This window comes from Schistocerca americana, chromosome 2 (assembly GCF_021461395.2).
Source record: "Schistocerca americana isolate TAMUIC-IGC-003095 chromosome 2, iqSchAmer2.1, whole genome shotgun sequence".
Classification (NCBI taxonomy): Eukaryota; Metazoa; Arthropoda; class Insecta; order Orthoptera; family Acrididae; genus Schistocerca; species Schistocerca americana.
The window spans coordinates 480,746,763-480,753,050 of NC_060120.1; the positions used below are offsets into that span (position 1 = coordinate 480,746,763).

A 6,288-nucleotide genomic window follows, 5' to 3' on the forward strand; every position below is an offset into this window, starting at 1 on the left:
TGCACGGGAACTTAAGGCCAAACATAACTTCCGCTTGATGTTTCACTGCCAAGTAACACAACTCGATGAAACTTGGACCATACAGAAAGTATTTCTACAGTATAGTGCAGAAGGTAACTGAAAAACATACTCAATGACATGAACATAAATGACACTTCTATTCAAAGACAATGATCACACTAAAGTCACCGCGATTTATGATGGACCTCTGGGCATTACGAAAGATGTTATATGTTTCGTAATACAGGGTGATTCAAAAAGAATACCACAACTTTAGGAATTTAAAACTCTGCAACGACAAAAGGCAGAGCTAAGCACTATCTGTCGGCGAATTAAGGGAGCTATAAAGTTTCATTTAGTTGTACATTTGTTCGCTTGAGGCGCTGTTGACTAGGCGTCAGCGTCAGTTGATGCTAAGATGGCGACCGCTCAACAGAAAGCTTTTGTGTTATTGAGTACGGCAGAAGTGAATCGACGACAGTTGTTCAGCGTGCATTTCGAACGAAGTATGGTGTTAAACAGTTTACAGAGAATGGGTGTTTGTGCAAAGGGAAAAGTTCTGGATGGCCGAGAACGAGTGATGAAAATGTAGCACGCATCCAGCAAGCATTTGTTCGCAGCCCAGGAAAATCGACTCGCAGAGCTAGCAGAGAGCTGCAAGTTCCATAATCAACCACATTGGCACTTATCTGTCCGTAACTACCTGAACGTCAAACTACCCGAGGCGATGGATCGGCCGCCAGGCAGCCCGTGACAGAGCACCTCATCACTGGGCTCCAAGAAGCCCTGATCTTACCCCCTGCGATTTTTTCTTATGGGGGTATGTTAAGGATATGGTGTTTCGGCCACATCTCCCAGCCACCATTGATGATTTGAGACGAGAAATAACAGCAGCTATCCAAACTGTTACGCCTGATATGCTACAGAGAGTGTGGAACGAGTTGGAGTATTGGGTTGATATTGCTCGAGTGTCTGGAGGGGGCCATATTGAACATCTCTGAACTTGTTTTTGAGTGAAAAAAAACCTTTTTAAATACTCTTTGTAATGATGTATAACAGAAGGTTATATTATGTTTCTTTCATTAAATACACATTTTTAAAGTTGTGGTATTCTTTTTGAATCACCCTGTATTATCTATGATCACCTAAGACAGCAATGCACGCTATGTAATGTGCACCGATGCTGGCTACAAGGTAGGTAGGAAGTTATTGTGGTAGGGGTTCCAACAATGTGATTGGTAACTGCTGGGTCGTCGTTGGTGCATGTTGATGTGCTGCAATCCCATATGTGTGCGATAGGATTTGAGTGGGGGTAACGGGCAGACCAGTCCAGTCATTGAATGTCCTCTCGTTCCAAGAGCTCCTTCACTGGCTCTGTGTGATGCGGTTGCGCATTGTCAGTCTTAAACATGAAATCAGGGCCGAAAACACCACTGAAAAGACGTACATGTGGAAGGAGTACAATGTCATGATAATACTGACCGCTGAGTGTACCATGTTCAAACATTTGGAGATCAGTACACCCAAGCAAGAATATACCTCCCAACATCATAACACTTGGACCACCAAAACGATCATGTTCGATAATGCTCATAGCGCATTACGTGTTCACACCTCTTAACCATATGGGGGTAAGTCCAGAAGCACTATTCAGAATGAAACTGCTCTTATCAGGGACCACTCCTCGTTGGTCCAGACCCTATACTCTTGGCACCATCGTAAACAATGCTGTCGATGTACGAGTGTCAACGAAACAAACATACTGGCCGTCGGGCAAAGAGATCACGCCAACCCCCATGCGGTCGCCATAGTTGACTTACATATGACCGGCCCTATCTTGATACCGGCACGGCCCAATCACCCAATAGCAACACAGCCTGTAGATCTCTGACGCATATCTGTATCGATACGCGGGCTGGGAAGGCACTATGAATTGGTGGCAGATACAAAACTATACTTTTTTGCTATTTGATTTAGTTACATAGATGCCTTTTATCAGTTGCAACTACGACGGAAGTACTGTCAACTTTCTACTACTGTGCTTCCTTCATTTTTCGTCGAGTTTTCACATTCTACTTCTTTTAATCCTTTTCATCTTATTTTTATTTATCCTTGAGCATAATTCTGTGCAAATAGCTCTTTCTACTTAGTATTACCCCTAAGTCTTCCTTATACTCGTGCAGAATGACTGTGTGTTCTGCGACATCCAGCACTGATATCCGTTCACCTAGTACTTCCAGCAAGGTACACTGGCAATAAGCTAAAATTTGGCTTCACATCGTCTGTTACATGAAATCTTTTTTTTTCTTATTTTCCACCGTTGTGTGGTGTCACCGCCAGACACCACACTTGCTAGGTGGTAGCCTTTAAAACGGCCGCGGTCCGTTAGTATACGTCGGACCCGCGTGTCGCCACTATCAATGATTGCAGACCGAGCGCCGCCACACGGCAGGTCTAGTCTAGAGACTCCCTAGCACTCGCCCCAGTTGTACAGCCGACTTTGCTAGCAATGTTTCACTGTCTACATACGCTCTCATTTGCAGAGACGACAGTTTAGCATAGCCTTCAGCTACGTCATTTGTTACGTCCTAGCAAGGCGCCATATTCAGTTACTATTGATATTGATATTGTGAATCAGGTACCGTCAAGAGCGACGTTCATCATTAATGGATTAAAATTAAGTATGAAACTAATTACGTCCGCTTTCTGAATTCTCATTCCTTGTCATGTTCCACACCTCACGTCAGTATAGTTCTTCCCTCCTCAACCCAGCCTGCGTGAGCTAAAACGCGTGCGTTTCGGCCTCCATTCCTAACACGGCGTTGGCTCTTCACCCGACACAACACGTTGTATCTTTAAACTTTACCCTAATTCGACACCGAATTTTGAACTTCCTATTCCATCTCCTCTCTTATTACGCTCTGTCGACAGAGTTCTCTATGTCCACAAATGTCTTAGGGATATATTAACTGCGTGTCTAAGTGCTAGCTCACAATTGCTTCTCATGTCTGCAACCAAAAACTAATCTTTTATTCACCCCCATTGTTTCCCAGAATATTGTTCTACAGTTGTACAAGTTTCAGAAGTAAGGTTGATGGCCACATAGGTTTCACAGTAGTTGTGCTTTATTTCATAATGCCGAGGGAATGCTACTAGACTTTTTAAAAATATTCCTTCGGGCCGGATTTGAACCAGCGACCTATGGATATCTGCCACAACTCCAACTATAGTCCACCGCTCTACCAACTGAGCTACCGAAGGAGTGTATTACGTCGGTATTATCCTGACAGCAATTCAGGGAACCGGATTATTCCTGCTTCGGCCGGCTGCAGCAGCGGGCGTAACCTGTTTGTTTCTGCTTGGGAGCTCATTCTGCAGGGTTAACACGCTTACGCTGCGCCATCTCTTATCTCAGAGGCCTTCAGAGACTGAGACTGTAACTGCGTACTGATGCCTTATATTTCACGAAAGATGACTACGTACATTTCTAATGCGGCTTACAACAAATATAACAATTATATGTAACGGAAAAGTGTTCCTCTTCCGTTTTCAAGTGTGATGAGTTGTCTCAGCATATAATGCACTTTTCTTTCTTACCTACAAGCATGCCCTCAGAGTTTAGGAGCAAAAAATATATGTTGCAATTCACCTGTGTCACTTATATTTGTTTTTAGACAAAAATGCGTGAGCAAGCTGCTATAATACTCTGATAGATCACTGATTATAAAAAATAAACTCATCAAGTAGGCCCTAGCAGAAACAGCAGAGATCTTTCACAGGATTCAATGTTATTCCCGTTTCTAGTTAACATTTTCACTTGCATGACACCAAAATTTAGACGTAAAGCTTGTACTACGTCTGTAGGATGCGACAAGTGGCAGTTGACTAAATAATGAAAAATGCGAGATCATTAACATGAGGACTAATAGGAATCAGGTAAATTTCGGTTACATGATAAATGATGCAAATCTAAAGGCTGTCAATTCAACTAAATACTTAGGGATTACAATTATGAGTAACTTAAATTGGAGCTATCACATACATGATGTTGTGGGGAAAGCGATTTACTGGCGGAACGCTTAGAAAATGCAACAGATCTATTAAAGAGACTGCTTACATTACACTTGTCCTCCCTCTTCTGTAGTATTGTTGTGAAGTGTGGGATCCTCTTCAGTTATGATTGATGGAGGACATCGAAAACGTCCAAAGAAGGCAGCTCATTTTGCCTTAGGGGAGAGAGTACCACATGTATGATATGCAATAATTAAAAGAAAGACTTTTTCGTTGCGGCAAGATCTTCTTATGAAATTTCAATCACCAACGTTCTCCCCAGAGTGTCAAAATCGTTTGTTGGCGCCCACCTACATAGGGAGAATTGATCACCATAATAGAATCAGAGAAATCAAAGCACGCACGGAAAGATTTAAGTGTCAGTTTTCTCCGCGCGCTGTTCGGGAGTGGAACGTAGAGAAATAACTGGAAGGTGGTTCGATGAACCCTCTGCCATGCATTTCATTGTGAATTGCAGAGTAATCGTGTTGTTGCAGAGGTAGATATACTGACGATCTACTCATTTACACAGAGAAAGAAAACGCTATCTGCAGGCTTTCCTAAAAGATGCTATCCCCATACATGAAGGCAAATGGACTACGCATTTCTGATTGCAGCTGTTCATTAGTCATATTTACCATGCACTAGTTATCAAATATTCGCACTTTTAAACCAAGGCCATTTGTCTTTCAGCTCAAGACAACAGTCAAATATGGCACGAGTAGCGAAAATTGTAGACAGAAGCATGAATGCTTGTATGCGTTACACCTGCAACATGAATGTTTGACCAATTCAGTGCCTCATAAGCCCAATTAGGATGATAGCTGCTACACAAGTTACGTTACTATCATACGTTGTCTATTACATTGGCTTCTCAGTGCTCACGCAACCCAGTACCTCACATCAGCAATCAAATACCTGTCATGCCATTATAATCACAACACAGTTCTCAGTTGTCTAGTACCCTAATTGTACCAACCCATAACACAAAAAAAACATTCGCAAACTACCCCTGTGTTGGTACTTTCCAACTTGGGAACCAGTTATCCTGCACACTGCGCATAATTCTACGCCCTGTTGGATTTAAGAAAAAGCTGAAGCGCTTCCATTTGTCAACGTTGTAACTCTCCCATAAAAATCAACATACACTGCTCAGCCAGAACTTATGACCACCGACCTGCTATCCATATGAAATCGTCCAGACGACAGCAGCGTCATTTAACGAGGAATGACTGCTAGTCGGACACACTCAAGGTGCAAATAGTATCAGTGAGTGTGCTGTCCGTGTGTAGAATGGTGTAGGCGCGCGATCTATCGGAGTCTGACCTAGGACAGATTGTGATGGCCTGGAGACACTGCAGGAGCATTTCTGAAGCTGCATGACTTGACGGGTATTCGAGAAGTGGCGAAACCAAGGCGAAACCACGTCCAGATGTCGTTGGGTTGGGCGGCCACCCCTCATTACAGATGAGCAGACTGGTAAAACAGGGCAGGTGGCGAGGAGTGGTATGGAACTAACCTCAGACTTTAACGCTGGGTGGAGTGTGAAGTGTGTCTGAAAATACAGTGCACCGAACACTCCTAACGATGGGCCTCCGCAGCCAACGACCAATGCACGTGTCAATGTTAACACCAAGACATCGGGAATTACGACTGAAATGGGCACGTGACCATTGGCACTGGACGTTGGCGCAATGGCAGAGCGCTATATGGTCTGATGAATCCCGATACCTTCTTCGACATGCCCACGGAGGGCGCAAATCTGTCGTCTTCCAGGGGAACAGCTTTTTGACACCCGTACTGCAGGACGGTAACATGCTGGCGGCGGCTTCATTATCCTCTGGGGAACACTCACGGTCCAGTGGAGATTGCGCAAGGCACCATGATGGCCAAGGACTATCGTACACTGGTTGTAGGGCAATTACACTCCTTCATGACGATCATGTTTCCCGACGACAGTGACTGAACATGGCGTCAGAGCTCATCGCAACCTCCCCCCCCTCCCCCTCCCCGGAATTTACGGGAAATAGGTAGGTGGTCGTAATGTTCTGGCTGATTAGCGTATGGCCAATTTTTCTGTCTGTCAAAGAGTGAGTGAAACAAATGGTTCAAATGGCTCTGAGCACTATGGGACTCAACTGCTGAGGTCATTAGTCCCCTAGAACTTAGAACTAGTTAAACCTAACTAACCTAAGGACATCACAAACATCCATGCCCGAGGCAGGATTCGAACCTGCG

The 6,288-nt window shown here is 44.1% G+C and overlaps 1 non-coding gene across 1 annotated transcript; it reads right to left on the bottom strand.

Annotated features, from left to right (window-relative positions):
* Nucleotides 1–3,171: 3,171 nt before the first annotated feature.
* On the bottom strand, nucleotides 3,172–3,261 carry Trnay-aua. The gene is given in 2 exon segments: nucleotides 3,172–3,207; nucleotides 3,225–3,261. It is a non-coding gene; the product is annotated as a tRNA-Tyr (tRNA).
* Nucleotides 3,262–6,288: the final 3,027 nt, after the last annotated feature.